The sequence below is a fragment of the Lutra lutra genome, chromosome 18 (genome assembly GCF_902655055.1).
Source record: "Lutra lutra chromosome 18, mLutLut1.2, whole genome shotgun sequence".
In the NCBI taxonomy this organism is placed as follows: Eukaryota; Metazoa; Chordata; class Mammalia; order Carnivora; family Mustelidae; genus Lutra; species Lutra lutra.
Window position 1 is genome coordinate 26,194,415 of NC_062295.1, and position 18,681 is coordinate 26,213,095.

The following is an 18,681-nucleotide window of genomic DNA, read 5'->3' on the forward strand; positions in this document are numbered from 1 at the left end:
CTTCCTGTTGATTGCTTCGTAGTACCCCAGAGCCCTACTCTAGCTTGCACACACTGTTTATCCCCTCACTAGTTAATGGACATCTGCACTGTTCCCAGTTTACAGTGTGTCTTAGCCCAGTTGGGCTGCTAGAACAAAAATACCATAGCCCAGTAGCAGCTTAAAACAACAGGAATTTGTTGCTCACCGTTTTGGAGGCTGAGAAATCCAAGACCAGGCACCTGCAGATTTTATTCTGGTAGGGCCTACCTCCTGGTTCATAGACAGCCATATTTACAACGTGTTCTCACATGGTGGAAGGGACAAGGCAGCTCCCTGGGGGCTCTTTTATGACGCACTAGTCCCATTCATGAGGACTCCATTCCTCATGACCTAATAATCTCCCAGAGGCCTTACCTCCTCATACTACCACCTTGAGGGTTAGGATTTCAACATAGGGATTTTGGGGACACACATACACATTCAGTGCAGAGTGATTATAAGTACAGTTGCTATTAATATTCACATACAGGTCTTTATGTGGATGTATATTTTCATTTCTCTTGAGTAGATACCTAGATGGGATGCTATATCATATGCTCAGTATGTATTTAACTTGATGAGAAACTGCTAAAATGTTTTCCAAAGTGGCTGTGCCCTTTTTAATCCCTACTAGCCTCAGGTGAGTGTTCTGCTTACTCTCCATCCTTGCCAACACTTGATACGATCATTTACATTTGCTCAGTGTTCTTTAGTGATATAAATGTTTAAATCTGCTGTCCATATTCTACTGCATTGACTTTTTCCTTATTGAGTTTGAGGGTTTTTAGGTATTCTACACACAGATTTTTTAACCAGTGTTTGTTTTTCAAATATTTATGACAGGTGATGGCTTGTGTTTTCATTGTCTTAACAGTACTTTTTGAAAAAAGACGTCTTTAATTTTTGTGAAGTCCTGTCTGTCGTATTTTTCTTTGATGATTCATGTTTTATGTGTGCTATCTGGAGATCTTTGCCTAACTCAGGCAGGGCCTCCTATGTTTTCTTCTATGTGTTTTATCATTTTAGCTTTAATATTTGGGTTGTGTCAGTTTTGAACAGTTTGTCCATTTTGTTATTGGAATAACACGTGAAAAAGTTTCAAAGATACTGTTCTTAAAGATTATTTATTTACTTGAGAGAGAGAGAGACAGCACATGTGCCCATTTACAAGTGGGGTGAGGGGCACAGGGAGAAAGAGAGAATCTTTTTTTTTTTAATGTTCAATTAGCCAACATGTAGTACATCATTAGTTCTTGATGTAGTGTTCAGTGATTCATTAGTTGTGTATAACACCCACTGTTCATCACCACATGTACCCTCCTCACTACCTGTCACTCTGTTACCCCATCCCCCTACCCACCTCCCTTCTCAGTTTGGTTCCCAGAGTCCAGAGTCTCTCATGGTTTGTCTCCTTCTCTGGTTTCTTCCCATTCAGTTTTCCCTCCCTTCCCCTGTGGTCCACTGCACTATTCCTTATGTTCCACATATGAGTGAAACCATATAATTGTCTTTTTCTGCTTGACTTATGTCACTCAGCATAATCCCCTCCAGTCCCATCCATGTCGATGCAAATGGCAGGTGTTCATCCTTTCTGATGGCTGAGTAATATTACATTGTATATGTGGACCACATCTTCCCTATCCATTCATCTGTTGAAGGGCATCTCAGCTGGGAAGGAGAGAATCTTAAGCAGATTCTGTGCTGAGCACAGAGCCCTATGTGGGGTTCACTTTCATAATCCTGAGATCATGATCTGAGCTGAAACCAGGAGTCAGACTTTTAACCAACTGAGCCACCCAGGCGCCCCTGTTCTTAAACAGTTCTTAATAAAAGTCAATGACATTGTGTCAAAGTATATTCCAGAAATAACGTCCATTAAGGAAGCTGAATCAAGGACATATCTCTCTGCTGTTCTGACATAATAAACCAGTGGTAGATCATATCCACTTAATATTTTTTGTTAATTATTATTTTTTCTTTTTCAAATTTTTACTTATTTTTTAAAATTCAAGTATACTTAATGTGCAGTGCCACAGGAATTTCAGGGGTACAGTATAACGATTCAGCAACTCCACTCACTACTTAGGGCTCATCATGATAAGTGTCATCTTAATCCCCTTCACCTTTGTCAGCCGTCCCCCCATCCACCTCCCCTCTGGAAACCACCAGTTTGTTCTCTGTATTTAAGAGTCTGTTTTTTATGTGTTGCTCTTTCTTTTCTTTGTTAGTTTATTGTTTCTTAATATTAACTCAGAAGCTCTTCTTTCTTGAATGAATTGGATATCTGGTAAATATACTCCTGACTCATGACAGTAAAATCATGTTGTCTGCAAACAGGAGGAAGTTTTTAGTGTTGTTTTATAGAAGGTTGAAGGAAAGAGCACACGCAGAAGATTGAGCTTTTCCAAAAGTTGTATCTAAGTAATTAAAGACACCCTTTTAAAAAACGTGAGCCAGTAGGCATTTCTGTTTTTCCTTGAATCCTCAAAAGCTATTTCTACCAACTTATACCACTGTGATATTTTTAAGGTGCTGATTTTGAGTTCATCCCAAGTCAATGAAACCCTATTATCCCCTACAGATCACCCCCTAGGTAATAGAATGTTGCATTGGCCAATATTGAAAGAGCTATATCTAAGGACCACCTTGTTTAGAATTTGTCTGAGTTCAGACTTGTGATTTATACAGAGGAAGACGGGCATGCACTTTGAATGAAATGTTCCACAAAGTAAATATATCTATACTTCGGAAGGGAATGAAGAGTTGTCTTTTTGAAAGTGATTTAATGGTCACAGGATAAAACTAGATAGGGTCATACACGTGGAGTTGCTGGAAACCGCCCCCCCCTTTTTTTAACATTTTAACCACTTTTTACCCATTTCAGTCACCCACTGACCCCATCTCTGACAACCACCAATCTGTTCTGTGTATCTATGCGTTCAAGGTTGTTTTTTTTTTTTTTTTTTATCGATTCCACATATAAGTGAGATCATATAGTATTTGTCTTTTTCTGTCTGATGGAAACACTTTAAGTTCACAAGGAGCTAGACCCTGAGCTTGGTGCGAATAGTGTCCATATCGTCCTTGTTCATGCTTATATCCTCAGTTTCTATCTCAGGGCCTGTCACAGAGTAGCCAAAGAATGAATGAATGAATGAATGAATGAATATTTCCTGGACTCAGTTGAAAAGCTGCTTGGGCGATCTGTAAGTGTTTGATGATATCAAGTGGGCATGTGCCCCCAAATCCCGGGCTGGGGATTCTTCTGAGAGACGTTCTCACACAGGACTGTAAAACAGCGTATGTAGCAGGATGCTGATTATGATCTCTTTGTGGGTGGGAGGTGGCCTCGGTGTCTATCCCTAGGGGAATGGGTAGGTATGAATAATATGAAATATTTTGCAACAGTCCAGATGTGCATGCATGGCAATGTGGGTAAATCATGAAAATGAATTCTTTAGTCAAAAAGTAAGAAACAGTGAGAGTCATAGCACGATATATTTATGTAGTTTAAAACACATGGACTTTTGAAACGACACATACTTGGAGGCCGTGCCTCAGAGGGGATAAGAACATGGAATCTGGAGCCAGAATGCACAGGTCCGAATCCCAGTTCCACACTTAGTGCTTGTTGTAGGTGAGCTACTTAGTTTCTTTGTGCCTCAGTTTTCTCATTGGTAAAACAGTGAAACCTCATTGCATTGTTATCCAGATTAGGTGAGTTAATGCACGTGAACCACTGGGAACACATAGTAAGTGCCTCAAGAGTATTATCTGTCATAACTAAAATTACAGAAGAATACGCCTAAAGACATACATCAAACACATGAGAGGGGGTGACCAAGCGGGTAAAGGAAAAAGGAGTAGGATTTGGAGATGAAGAGCAGAAGAGGAGAAAAAAGAGGAAAAGAAAGTTACTTAGAGCTTACTGTTAGGAAAGGGGACCTTAATTTGTGACACTGAGGAGAGTAAACTTTCCAGGGTCCCCTGGGGTCTGAGATTCTAAAACTTCAAAACCACTTTCAAGTCTCAGATACCGATGTCTAGACCTGTCCTCGTTACAGCATTTGAAAGCCAAACTTAGATCCTTGTATAAGAATGGATTGTACCTGAATCTTTCAAGGTTACTAGCATTTTGAGTAAGTGTTGCCTTGATGAAAGCTCTGATGTTCTGATTTCATTTTTCCTTATCACTTTGTTATTCTCATCAGGATTTGCCTTATTTGTTTATTTTGTTTTTGGGGTTTGGCAGTCTCTAACAGGTCAGGCACAAGAAGGAAAAGACCCCCATCTGCTGTGGCAGCTGCTGATAAAACTGGTTTTGAGTGTTCAGCAATTCATAGAGAAGATGTGGGAGAAAAGTCTTTTCCTTAAGGCAGCCAAGATGGAATTTTGAACATCTCTAGATAATGAAATATTCCTTGTGGAATTTGAACTCTTTCTAGCGAGTCTCATTGTGTCGAACCCCTAAAATCACCATTGGAAAGGGTTAAAATGAGGGGACATGTTCAGTCTTTAAATAGTCCAGGATATCCTTCCATGTGATGGTCACAGGCATGGAGGGACCAGATACAACTTGGTCTGGTCAGCCGTTCAGCAGCGTGGAGGCAGTGTTGGTAGAGACGTTTGTTATAAGTAATTTGCTTCTACTAACATTAGTTTTTTTGTGCCTGTGTGAGTGGGTTCAGGTTATTCCTATAAGAATGTCCCTCTCATTTGCATTTTGTATCAGAATTTCATGAAGAAACAGAATGCGCCCGGGTACAGATGAGGAGGCGTTAATGGAGAGACTGTCTACATAGTGTAGGCAGGTTAAGGGACAAACGAGATTGTGAGGGTCCCTGATACTCACCCAGATGGAAGATGTTCCCACTTACCGAGCCCTGGAAGGAAAGGGTTATTGGAACCCCACTGGAGCTGGAAGAGGAGCCACCCAGGGGCAGTTCCCGCTGTCAGAACGGGAGAGCCCTTTCCGAAGGTGAACAGGGGAGAAACACCCTGACCTCTCTCTTCACATGCCCTCAGATTTCCTGCCATTGTCTCCCATTGGCCTCACCCAACTGGAAGCCAGGTGTAAGCTGTCTAGGAGATGCAACCCCCAGGTATTAATTTCCCAGGGCTCAGAACAGAGGGGGAGCAGAGAACAGATTGGGGAATGGAAAATGGAGAATTGTCAGTATACATTTCTATCTGTCTTTCTTTTTTTAACAAAGAGAGGCGTTTGGGAATTTTATTTAACAGTACCCATGGGAGTATGGTACAAATGTGAACATAATCTGTTAAGCATTTTATGGCAGGAAAGAGATTGCAAATTACTGGTCTTTGAGGCTGATTCCCAGGGTAGGTGATGTTTTCCTCACATATATCTCATATGCTATCATTAAGCACAACTCATTTCTATTTATAAATACATTTGGTAGGCAAATTTCTATTAAGGTTTAAATACCTGTCTTTAGAAGAGAGGTCCCCAGGGAATGGAGCTCCATTTCCAATTCTTTCTTTTCTTTGCCATTGTTTACCCAGTGTCTCCCACAGTGCCTCCTGGCATTGAGAGTGAATGAATGGGAAGTGATCTCCATACACCTTCAATAGCCCAAGTATGGGTTCATTGGATCCACATCCAGTTTGGAGAATATGCTCATGACTTTGCTGATATGTGAAATTCTTTGAAAACAAATGATCTTATAGGGTGATGGGTATTAAGGGCAGCATGTGCGGTGATGAGCACTGGGTGTTCAACACAATCAGTGAATCGTGGAACGCTACATCAGAAACTAATGATTATGTGTTGGCTAATTGAACATAATTAAAAAAAAAACAAATAATATTGGGGCCAGATAACCTTGTAGGTGTTTGCACCTTGATGGTAAAGTGGAGGGTTATAACTAAGATACATCATGTTCAGTTCACCAAGGAACGGAAGAGAATCAGGATTAGAAATGGGCTCTGGTCCTATGAGCCATGGAATTTGACCGTGATCCTCTTCATGCTAGTAGAGATGGGGGTGGAGTGGCATTTGTCTCTTGTCTTTGCTGTAAATATTCCTGGCACATACCCTTCTCCCCCAAACAATCAGAAATGTAAAAAGTCAAAAGCCTGGAATATACAGAGATGCCCTGAACTCCAAATCTCTTTTCTATTATTTTCTATTAAAACTTACTGGAAGGGCTGGATGCCCATATTCTTCATGTTTTGGGAGAAGATTCTTAGTCATTTTGATGGACATTCTAAGGACGCTACTAAATCTGATTACAAAGGAGGAGGGCAAATCATTCAGGTTGCTGTTTGTCCTAACATCTGATAAGGCCACAGCTTCCTGTAGAATGAGTTACTTCAGGCTGGGCAGCCTATACTCATCTTTTCTGACTTACAAGGACCCCAAAGAAGAAGCATCTGAGGGCTTAACACTCCAGGTCACCCATCACAGGGAAAACGAATCTGAGAGGTCAGGCGATATGTAGAGGGTGATCTGAGGATCTGATCTCTCAGTCAAGAAATGCTGTGAGCAATATCTATTATGAGGTTGGGTGGGAGATAGAACCTGTCAAGGTACATGGTTATGGGTCAGGTCTCCTACTGGGGAAGAAGTTCCCTTTTGCTACTTTTCACAGATAAGCTAACACGAAGTCTAATGAAAGGGACTCTTGTCATGAGGCTGTTACCATTACGATCAGTTCTAAAGGTTGAGCACGTTGTCCTCAAGTGTGTTCTGCCCCTTCTAAGGTACCATAGACATAGGCTTGGAGAATCCAGACTTGTTTTCATGGATCCGGACAACATTGCCAGGAGGGGTGGGAGAACCAAGTCCTCCCAAGAAGTAAAAAGGTCTCCCTTTCTCTCCAGGATTGTATATTCCAGATTGCTGGGCTTAACTATTAAGGCCCCTGACAAATGAGAAATCTGTCTACAGGGGCCTTGCTGAGTTGTTTTCAGACAGGCCAGTATGAGAGCACTGTGAGAAGCCCAACTCCCAGTCCACTAAGTCCATTGGGAGGTATAGGACTCTTCTCTACTGATCTCATTCCCATTGTCTGCTGCTGGCCAGTTGCCCCTGAGGATAGACTGCTCCCAATTCAGGGACTCGTGCGTTAGAAACCAGACGACAGAATAAGTGACTCCCCACGGGAGTCCCGATATGTTCTGGTGGATTTAAGTGTCATCAGCACGGAAAGGATAGTTCTTGCCAAGGGGAGAATTAACCTGTGTATTTTCCATGTCACAATGACTGGGGGGTTTTTACTTATTTTTATTTTTTAAAAAGATTTTATTTATTTATTTATTTGACAGAAAGAGCACAAGGAGGGGGGATGGCAGATAGAGGGAGAGAGAGAAGCAGGCTCCTCGCTGAGTAGAGAGTGTGATGTGGGGCTCGATCCCAGGACCCCGGGATCATGACCTGAGCCGAAGGCCGATGCTTAACTGATTGAGCCACCCAGGAGCCCTGACTAGGTGTTTTTAAGTAAGTCCCCATGGAAGAGATAGTGGAGCAGAGAGGAAGGAACTGGGATGGGGCACAAGTTGATCAAGGAGTAAGATGGCTTCATTGACCCTTGTGTGTGGTGTGGCTTCTCCAGCACGTCTATCTCATGGCTGGGCTTGGTTTCCAGGGCAAGTAGAAAATGAAGCCTATGGCGCAAAATGGAAGTTGCAGAAAGAGACCGACATGAGGTCTACAATGAGTTCATTTACAGCAATGGTGAACCCGTAGTGTGGTGAAGGAAAGATGGCTTTTCCAAAGGTGTTAAGCCTGGACCCCTATCTTATACTGTGAGCAAGTATCAACTCCAAGCACATTGTAAACCTCAGTGCAAAAACTAAAAATAATAAGGCTTCTACAGCTTTGTGCAGTGACATTATTGTAGCCAATGAGGTTTATCCAATGCACAATTATTGCTAATTGAAAAATAATAAGCCTTTTAAAAAAGAATATGGGAGAGATCTTTATGACCTTGGAGAGGAAAAGAGTTTTGAAACCGGATATAAAGAGCATCCATCATAAAGGAAAAGATTGACGGTGAAGACTAGATTTAAAATAAACTCTGTTGGGGGCGCCTGGGTGGGGCTGTCAGTTAAGCATCTGGCTCCTGATAACCGCTCAGTCTTGATCTCAACCTTGTGAGTTCAAGGTCCATACTGGGCTCCATGCTGGGTGTGGAGCCTGCTTAAAAAAGAAAATAAAGTCAGTTCATGCAAAGACACTAGTAAGGCAAGTCAGAAAAACCAGTCACAGGGTGGCAGAACATACGTACATGCATCACACGCATACGCGTGCGTACGTACATATATAAAGGGACAGCTCCAAAACATACGAAGAATAACCAAGAAACCAAGAGACAAATATAGGCGGCCTGATAGAGAAATAGGCAAAGACTAGAATAAGCTCCTCACAAAGGAGTGGATTGGAATGACCCACAAACTTACAGGAAGATTACCAGTCACTAGGTAAGTGTGAGTTAATTTCACAGTGAGAGGCTCCAATCCTGAGTATGGAGCGAGCACTCACAGAGTGTCACTGAAGAACGTGCCTGGTGCAGCTGTCTGTGATCTCCGAGAAGCGAACACCAGCAGGTGGGTTGGGGAACTCAGAGTACCACCGAACGGACAGTCACGTGTCTGCCATTTTTATTCTCTGACCCAGACTCAAAGACAGCCCCAGGCTCCCAAAGTGCACACGAGGTGCAGAAGGAGAGACCTCTGGAGAACACTTGTTTTGGGTCTGTGGGATCGGAAGCAGACCCCTACAAGACGGAGAGAATGGGGGATGCCCTGCTCTTTGTGTGTTTGTTTTCCATTGTCTTCTGGCCCTGAAGCAGAGACGGCCATGATGGCACCAGCATCGTGGTAGGTCTTTGTGCCAGGACCCTGGGAGGAATCGTTATTTTTCCCACTTCCTCTACCGTCCAGCTGGTTGCCTTTTCCCCTCCTCTCTGTATCTTTTCTGTCCTCCCTTGCAGATGCAGCTGTGGAAAATATACAGTAGAGTGAGGAAGTTGAAGCTCCACTTGCTAGCCAGAAGGCCAGGAAGGGGGGTACTGAGCACATACAAAGGAGGGGCCTTGAAAAAGCAACAGCATAAAGTAGTATGAACTTCTGGGCTCACTCCCAGGTCGCGCAAGCACGGATCTGATTCTGAACATCATAAAGGTTTTGAGGACTGGTTCGTAGTGCAGGCAACCTCCCAGGTTGTAGACCCGCCAGTGGGTCGCACACGCCCAGGACAATCTGAAGAGCACTGCAGAGGTTTATAAACTGAGCTGATCGTGAAAGCACAGGGAGTAAATCAGAACTCATAGTCTTGGTACTGGGCAAAGACCTTCCCGACCTTGGGTTGAGCAAAGTTCTTAGGTATGACACCAAAGCACAACCAGTGAAGGGAAACAAATGAATTGGACCTCACCAAAAATAAAACTTTTAAGGCAGATTGATGAGATATCAACTCACACCAGTTGGATCGGCTGTTTTTTTTTTTTTTTTTTTTTTTTCGGCTGTTTTCAAAAAGACGAAAATAGCTGCTGAGGAGAAAAGGAGCCTGTGTGCATTGTTGACGGGGATGAAGTGGAGAACAGTATGCAGGTTCCTCACAAAATTAGAAATAGAGCCATAAAAAAAGCGGTTCCACTTCTGGGTATTTACCTGAGAAAAACAAAAAACAGCAGTTCAAAGAAATATATGCACTCCTATGTTCATTGCAGTATTATTTACAACAGCCAAGATATGGAAGCTGCCTGAGTGTCCATCAATGGACGAATGGATACAGATGTGTGCACACATGCACGCGCAGCCCCCCCACACACTGGAATATTATTCAGCCATTAAAAGAATGTAATCCTGACCCTTGTGACACCATGGATGGACCTAGAGGGTATAATGCTAAGTGAAATGAGTCAGACACAGAAAGACAAGTACCATATGATTTCACTCATACCTGGAATTTCAAAAACAAAACGAATGAACAAAACAAAACAGAAATGGACTCATAGGTACAGAGAACAACGTGGGGGCTAGCAGAGGAAAGGGGGTTGGCAGAATATGGTTGAAATAGGTGAAGGGAATTGAGAGGTACAAACTTGTCATTATAAAATGAATTAGTCTCCAAGATGTAAAATACAGCATGGGGAAATATTGTCAATAAAATTGCAATAACTTTGTATATAAGCAACATGTGGTAATTAGACTCTTTATGGGGATCATTTCATAATATATTATCAAATCATGGGGCCTGGGTGGCTCTGTGGGTTAAGCCTCTGCCTTCGGCTCAGGTCATGATCTCAGGGTCCTGGGATGAGGCCCCACATCGGGCTCTCTGCTCGGCGGGGAGCCTGCTTCCCCCTCTCTCTCTGCCTGCCTCTCTGCCTACTTGTGATCTCTGTCTCTCTGTCAAATAAATAACTGAAATCTTTAAAAAAATATATATATATATTAAATTATCAAATCAGTCTGACGTACACCTGAAACTAATAGAAAATTGTGTGCCAATTATAGTTCAATGGGCAAAAAATAACGAACATAAATAATCGAAAGTTCTTGCTTTGTAAAAAAGAATAATAACCCTGACAGGAGAATGAAAGAACCAGAGTGGGAGAAAATATCTGTAAATTACACATTTAAAAAAGGACTCGTATTCAGAATATACAAAGAACTCTCAAAAATTAACAAAGTGTAAATAAACAGCTCAGTGCAAAAATGGGCAAAATATACGAACAGACACTTCACCAGAGAAGATACTTGAAAGCACAGAGAAGAATAAACACATGAAAAGACAGTAAACATCATTAGTCATTAGAGGGCAATGCGGTTAAAACCACAGGCAGGTACCCTGTCCGGATTGCCTAAAATAAAACAAACAAACAAGTGAAACCAACAAAAACTCTGATAACACTAAATGTGGGTGAGGACTAGAGCCCCTGGAACACTGAGACATTGTTCATGGAATGCAAAGTGGTACAACCACTCAAGAAAACAATGTGGCAGTTTCTTACACAGTTGAACACATGATTAACACAGGACCCAACACCCCACTAAGTATTTATTCTAGTTGAGTTAGAAACCTGTGCACATGCGTGCATTGACTTGCACCTGAATGTGAATGGCAGCTCTTCTCACAGTTGCCAAAAACTGGAAATGACCTACATTTTTATCAGCTGGTAAACAGACCAACTGTGGTATTTTTGTAATGGAGTATTGCTCAGCAACAAAACTGAGTAAACTATTAATATATGTAGGAATGTAAGTGAATCTCAAAGGCCTTTAGGCTGAGTGAAAAAAGCTCATCTTAAAAAACGATATATAGGGGCGCCTGGGTGGTTCAGTGGGTTAAGCCGCTGCCTTCGGCTCAGGTCATGATCCCAGGTCCTGGGTTCGAGCCCCACATCGGGCTTTCTGCTCAGCGGGGAGCCTGCTTCCTCCTCTCTCTGTGCCTGCCTCTCTGCTTACTTGTGATTTCTCTCTGTCAAATAAATAAATAAAATCTTTAAAAAAAAAAAAAAAAAACGATATATATTGGGGCGCCTGGGTGGCTCAGTGGGGTAAGCCTCTGCCTTCGGCTTGGGTCATGATCTCAGGGTCCTGGAATTAAACCCCACATCAGGCTTCCTGCTCAACAGAGAAGGTGCTTGTCCCTCTCCCTCTTCCCTTCCCCCTTCTCCTACTCTCTCTTTCTCTCTCTCAAATAAAAAAAATCTTTAAATTAAAAAAAGAGCATGGGCGCCTGGGTGGCTCAGCCACTAAGCATCTGCTGAAATCAAGAGTCCAGCACTTAACCGACTGAGTCACCCAGGTGCACCCCAAATTTTCAGTCTGAAAATGAAAACACTTCTACGTTCTCTCCCCCATTCAAATAATCCACAACAGCAACAACAACAAAAATCCAGACTCAACCAGCTCATGTCTGTCTAAGTCACCCCCTGGAAATTGCATTCACCTGTCTGAGAACTGAAGTTACTTAATCTGAGGGGCTCGTGATTGGTGAGCTAGGGAAAGCATCTGGGGTTTTCTGTGATCAGAGCAGGGGATAGTAAGCCAAGAGCCTTGCAGCGATGGAGGGGGAGTGTCAAGGACTGGGAGTGGTGTCTTGGGCAGGGTGGGGGGAGGGTAAAATATTTCATTCTCAAGTTCCATACCGCCAAAGACTTTGTTTTCTTTTTCAACCCTTTTTGCTTTCACGTTTATGCTTTCATCTCAGATTGCCTCATGTTTTCATCGTTCCAGAATCAATAATGATAAATCTGTTGCCGTCAAGGAAAATTTCAGCTTTAACCCTGAATCAAAGAGTCACCGTCCCACCTACCTCCTATCAACCTCACCAAAGAAAGTCAATCAAAATTCTTTCACAGAAAATGAAAAGAGGATTATTGTCAATACAAGCCAAGAGGCGGCTAGGTCATTTCAGAGTCCTAACCTTTCGCTAGGATGGAAACAAGATGATTAATTGCAGATTCCCTTCTAGTGTCTCCTTTAGCTGTCCTCACCCTCAACCAATTCATGGAGCTCCCTGTGAAGGGAGGTGAAGGGACGAACTATCACAAATAAAATAAAAATGCTCCGGCTCCCTGTATCTGTATGGCTAAGTTCATTCAGGACTTTGCGTTGGAATAACACAGAAGCATAAGATTTTCAGACACCCGGATCTGCAGTCTTTCTGGTTGCTATCCCTCCCCCGCCGCATCTGCATGTGCTGCAATCAGCCCATCTATCACAGGAGTTATTTTCTGCTCTTGGAATTCCAGAGGTGGGAACTGCTCAGTCTGCACTCCCTGGGCTGGGGGCTTTGGGCGAAAGCACCTGCTCTGGGCTCCCCTGGCTGCCAGATTGCATGGTGGCTTTCCGACTTGAGCCCCCAGGCCCCCCTGAAATATGTCATACTTCTAACCCTTCTCCCATGGGTGCCGTCCGTCCACCCATTTGCCATTATGTACATCGTAGTAGGTCATGCTAGCATCTGTCTGGGTGCTCTTCGGAGTCCCAAAGCATCCTGAGCCCATGGAGCCTGGGCACCCTCAAGCCCTTAGGTCCATCCTATATGCTGACTCAATATTTTTTTAAAAATATTTTTAAAAATTTATTTGACAGACAGAGATCACAAGTAGGCAGAGAGACAGGCAGAGAGAGAGGAGAAAGCAGGCTCCTTGCAGAGCAGAGGACCTGGCTTTGAACCCAACTGTACCATTTACTATGTAATCTCTAAATTCAATAACTTACAACCCTCCCTTATAAAGTAGGAATTGTGGCCACCTCCCTGACCATTATGAGGCTTAGGGAGAGAACACGTATCAAAAGTTCTTCAGCTTCTCTCTCTCCACTGTAACATTCCATTAGGATACAAACCTCCTAAGATAACTCTCACCCTAAAAACAGCAAATGAAACTCTGTTCATACCCTTGCCCCTCCAGCTTATAACTCATTTCTCTTCTCCCCTCCGTGGATAACCCTTCTGAAGAGTAGTCTGCACTCCCTCCTGCTGTCTGTCTGTCCTCACATTGACTCCTGAATTCAATCTGATCGGCCCGATTTCCATCCCTTCTACTCCATAAAAAACTCTAGTCAAGGTCCTTTGAAGTTGCTAACTAACCTTAATGTTGCTAAATCCAATGGTCCATTTCAGTCCATCTCTTCTGGGCCTTCCGGCAGACCTGGCGTGGTTCGTCATGCCCCCTTCCTTGAAACACTCCGTCCACTTGGTTTTCAGAATGGCGCGTGCTTCTTTCCTCCCTCTCATTGGCTTCTCCAGCTCCTCTACTGAGTCTCCTCATCCCTCGACACTAAACCTCAGAGGATCCGGACTGTCCTTGGACTCATTTCATTGTCAGCCTCACCCATGCCTATGGGTTTAAATACTTGAAATCTGAAGGAGCCCAAATTCATACATTCAGACATTTCCTCTGAACTCCAGACTGCTACTTCTCCCCATCTCCTGGTCCAAGCCATTGTCTTTTGCTTGGATCAGTGCAGTAGCCTCTTCACTGCTCTTCCTATTTCTGTCCTTGCCTGTCGCCCCTTTACTAACACAATTAGACTTAAGTTACAATGTGAGACAGCTCATGTCACTCTTTTGCTCCCCCTTTGTCTTTGACTTTGACACCACCCTCCGTGGTGTGCCTCTGCTGCCTTTGCTTCTGTTCTCACTCTGCTGTAACTGCCCTGGCCTCTTGGCTGCTCCTCAAACACATCAACCAGGTACCTGCCTCAGGGCCTTTGCACTTGTGATTTCTTCTAGTGGGAAACCTATCCCCCAGACAACTCAGGGCTCATTTTCTTGTTCTCTTTAGATCCCTGCCCACATGTTAGAGAAGTTTTTTTGGCCACACTGTATTAAGTAACCACTCCTTTCCTCCTTACCCTCTACTGGCTCTCCTCATCCCTCTTGTTTTAATTTTCTTAATTTTCTCCATGATGCTCTTCACAATCTGTCATAAAATACCACTTTTTATTAGTTTATTGTCCTCCCTCATTAAGAAGTAAGCTCATTCAACAAGTTATGCTCTGTTCCAGTTTCATCGTCTAACCAAATGGTTCAAAAATTCAAATTTTTTAGTCACCTCCCAATGACATTGTTAGGAGTAGACATGGTAACACATATAGAAATGCACTGAAAATAATTAAAAGTGTTATCTGGATGTAAGGCATTAATTCTGTCATCACCATTATTAATAAAGAAGATTCCAGAGGGTTCCTGCTTCCACCTTCCTTGGGTACCCACCTATAGGAAGTCTTCTCTTCTTCTTACAACTGGGGGAAAAGCTGACATGTCTCCTCATAGACCAACAGACAGGATAGATGAGGCTGCTGACGGAGGCCAGGAAATGAAATGAGTGGCTGTGGGCAAACTGCAGTGTGTATCGGAACCTCAGTTTCCAAAATAGCAAAAATGAAGTGTTCATGATATTTCTCTGCCGTGACTCTCAGAGTTGATAAGATCAGAAGAAAAACCAATAGGCAAATGTTTGGTCTACGCAGTAGATCTAGCAAGGTGACGAGGCACAGATTGCTGATGCCAACACCTTCTGTGCATACCCTATGACCTTGGGTAAGTTATTTTACTCCTCTGTGCCTCTCTTTCCTCCAAGTGTACAGAAGAGTGCTAACAGAACCCATCTCTTGGGGTTGAAATGTGGTTAACTGCAAAGCACTTAGAACAGTTACCTGGAGGTTCTAATAAATGTTGCCTATCTTTATTATTATTGTGTTGTTATTTGTAGAGTATGAAGTTCCATACAAAAAAATTTTTTTGCCTTATCATGTGTTCTTTTTAGCTGAGGCCAATGAGAAGTGGTGAAAAAATTAGGGCATCTCATTGATACACATCTATGGAACCATAGCTACCCAGTAAAAGCATCTTAAAGAGATGTTTAATGACCAAAGTCAAAGTTACATACACACACACACACACACACACACACACACATATATATGCTCCCCTCTCAGTCTTTCAGAATTCTTTTGATGTCCTTTGATAACCCTCTTAGGGAAGAACACGTGGCAGAAATCAGAAGATTCAAGAACTCTCTGATGTAAAGTAAGAGATAATAGGAAAGTTGGGTCAGCATGAGCTTGATTTGCCCCCAGACTGTGATTAGAATTGTAGATTCCACAGGGGTCTTCCCAAGAGGATCTGAGGTGTGCATTAGATCTTTATAAGTGACTTCCCTTCTTTGAGTCTGAGTTTCCGCATTGCAAATTTGAGAGTATTAATAACTGCCCTGAAAATATGGCAGTCACTCTCCATTCCCATCCTACCCTGGATTTTCTAGCAGTAATGAATTAATGGCAGTTGTTCCAATAAGCTAGGTCTCTCTCAACTCTGAGCCTAAGCTTTTTTCCACACTGCCAACCTTAACCCCCAACTTGCCTTTCAAGACCATCCCTAGCTTTCACTTCCTCTGGGAGAGGGGTCCTTTTTCTGTGCCTCTCTAGAAACCTATGCCCACTGCCATCAAAGCACTTACCACATGAAATGGAAATTACTCTCTCTTATAAGCTTGCAAGCCCCGCAAGCATTTGGCCCCTGGTACCCAGCACAATGCCTAGCACCCAAACGGTACTCAGTATATAGTTCTTCCTCAGAAGATTTTATTTACAATTATTCAATGTTCTTTTACACACATTTTGGAAGACTTAGTATGCAGGTAGAGTGCCATGACACCTTAGAAAGCTAAAAGCACTATAAAAGAATATATATTAAAAATGAGACAGATCTTTCAGAAAAAGTTTGGTGATGTAGAGAAGACAAAAGAGGTAATGCATCTTTCATCCTGCCAAGAATACAGCTATTTTATTAACCTGGAGCGATCATTTAATCTCTTTCAAATAACAGATCCTATTCTCTCAACAGAAGCATGTGTAGATAGCGTGAATTTAAACAGTGCAGGGTGCCAGGCTGTGGGGAACACAGAGATGAACAATGAGGTGTAGGAGGTAAGCCATAGGCACTGACAAGTCAAAGCAGAAAGTACAGAGGACTGGGGTGCCTGGGTGGTGCAGTTGGTTAAGCATCTGACTCTTGGTTTTGCCTCAGATTGTGATCTCATGGTCATGGGTTCGAGCCCCCCGTGGGGCTCTGTGTTCGGTGTGGAATCTGCTTCAGATTCTCTCTTCCTCCCACTCTGCCTCTCCTGCTTGTGCATGCACACTCGCTCTCTTATAAATAAATAAAATCTTAAATGAGACAGAAAGAAGCACACAGGCATTTATGGAAATTTATAAGGGGTCGCTCATCTACCACTAGAGGAGTCAAAGATTTTATGGAGGTGATTTGAGGAGTGAGTAGAAGATGGGTAGGTTCTGGTGGACTTTGTGTGTGAAGGGGAGGACACAGGGAACACACAGTGCTGAGCTGACGAAAGCATGGTGGGACCTTGGTTTTAGAAAGGATAATCTAGCTGGTTGGACAAGGCAGGCAAGTCCGGAGCCTGGAACGGAATAAGGATGCTCCTGAGGTCATCCAGGTAAGGGCTGAGGGGTCTCATGTAGACGGAGGGCAAGGGGTGAAAAGCACAGACACCCTAGAGGAGGAAGTGATTTCCATGGGAGGTCACCGGGAGGACGTGGGGGCATGAAGGATGGAGTCAAGAATGCGAGGGCACTGAGCATGAGGATTTCATGGCCCGGGCAAGTGCCCCCAGCCTGCTTCTGATTTCTTCAATTCAGCAATAGCAGTCAGTGCATCCAATTCAACAGATCAGTGACTTGATGGAGACACAGGGAGGAAGCTGTTGGGATGGCTGGGCTAGTGCATTGTTCATGCCTCAGCGAGCCATTGTTTCCCTCCGAGATGCCCCAGAAAGTAGGTTCTGGGGCGGTCCTGTCCTGCTTCGCTCTCTGCGATCAGCAGCTGCAGCCATTAGCTTGGGCCAGTGATGGATGGGATGAGTCTGCCTCCTAGTAGGGAGTGTGGGGCAGGCCGCAGCAGTGTGAGAAGCTGGAACACAGAAGATGCTGGGGAAGGAGGAAGATCCGCCATCGTCCGGGTCCGTGAGTGCACAGTGAAGTCAAGGGCTTTGGCTCAGGATGAGCTGAAGCTGCGGGCTCCCGGTGAGTGTCTGTGTAGTCTTAGTGTGGAAGGTGACAGCTGCAGGTCCAGAGAGGAGGCCGAACTGCTCGCTGAGTTCCACAGAAGCTGGGGAGCCTTGTTTCTGCTCTTTACTTCTTCGCTGGAAATGAAATATTTTCCCCTCTTCCTGGTGCCAGAGTGCTTTGATCGAATTCCTGTGGGGATCCAAAAATGCTGTGTGGTGCTCTAGGGGCAGCTATGGCTGTCATTCCCTTAGATGACATCCCTAGAGACTGGGGGCTCACTGGGTGTGGCTGGTGAGGGCAGGCTTCCTGGAGGAGGTGACATGGCCTGGAAAGGAATGAGAAGGTGGAGCTGGCTTTATCAAGAACTGAAGGACTGGCATTCTTTGTAGGAGGAATAACAAGTTCAAAATCCTAAGGTGGGAAAACCTGGCATGTGCCCAGCACAGCAAGACAGCTGGTCTGGTTAGAGTACAGAGAGGCAGGAAGGTGGGCTAAGGCAGACTCGTGGGAGCACACGGCCCATCCTAAAGAGTGGGGAAGCCGTTGTCAGTTTGAACAGGCGTATCCTGATTGGAATCATGGTTTTCCAAAAGCTGACTCCGGTGTCTATGCCTATCAGAGGGTGAGGACAGAGCGAGAGAGAGTAGGAAGTAGATTTTTCCAGCAAGAAATAGTCTGGAATAAAAAAAGAAAACAAAAACAAAAACATGGTAGTGGGGGGTCAGAAACCTTGATCCTTGTCTCAACCCTTGTACCTATCCAGGCGTGACCTTGGACCAGCCTCTCTGCCTCAGCGTCCCCACATGTAAAATGATGGAGTTGGAGTGGGTCCCACATGGGGTCCTTTTCCACTTGCCCAGGCCTGAACGGTGGATGAAACAGGTGTGAGCAATTGTCCACACGGAGTTCTTTTCCAGACAGCCAAGGAACAGCGTCCTTCCTCTGAATGTCCATCATACTCATGGCCAGCCCTCCGGTCCAGACCGCCTAGAAAGCAAATCCTCGTGCATCCCTGAGACGCGCCAATGAGGCCTTCCTCAGACAGTCATGGCTCCCTGGTGTCACAAGAGTGACACTGGGCATTTTGAAGGCCTGTCAGGTCAGCTCTTGCATACTGTGCGCCCCATGGAGGAGCCCCTGCTAGCGGCC

The 18,681-nt window shown here is 44.0% G+C and overlaps 1 protein-coding gene and 1 pseudogene across 3 annotated transcripts in view; both read left to right on the forward strand.

The window, feature by feature from the left end:
• The window catches only part of CALN1 (calneuron 1), a 500,110-nt gene that overhangs the window by 359,163 nt on the left and 122,266 nt on the right, over positions 1-18,681 (forward strand). The gene's annotated exons all lie outside the window — the stretch shown is intronic.
• Positions 7,858-7,986, forward strand: LOC125091203 (uncharacterized; annotated as a pseudogene).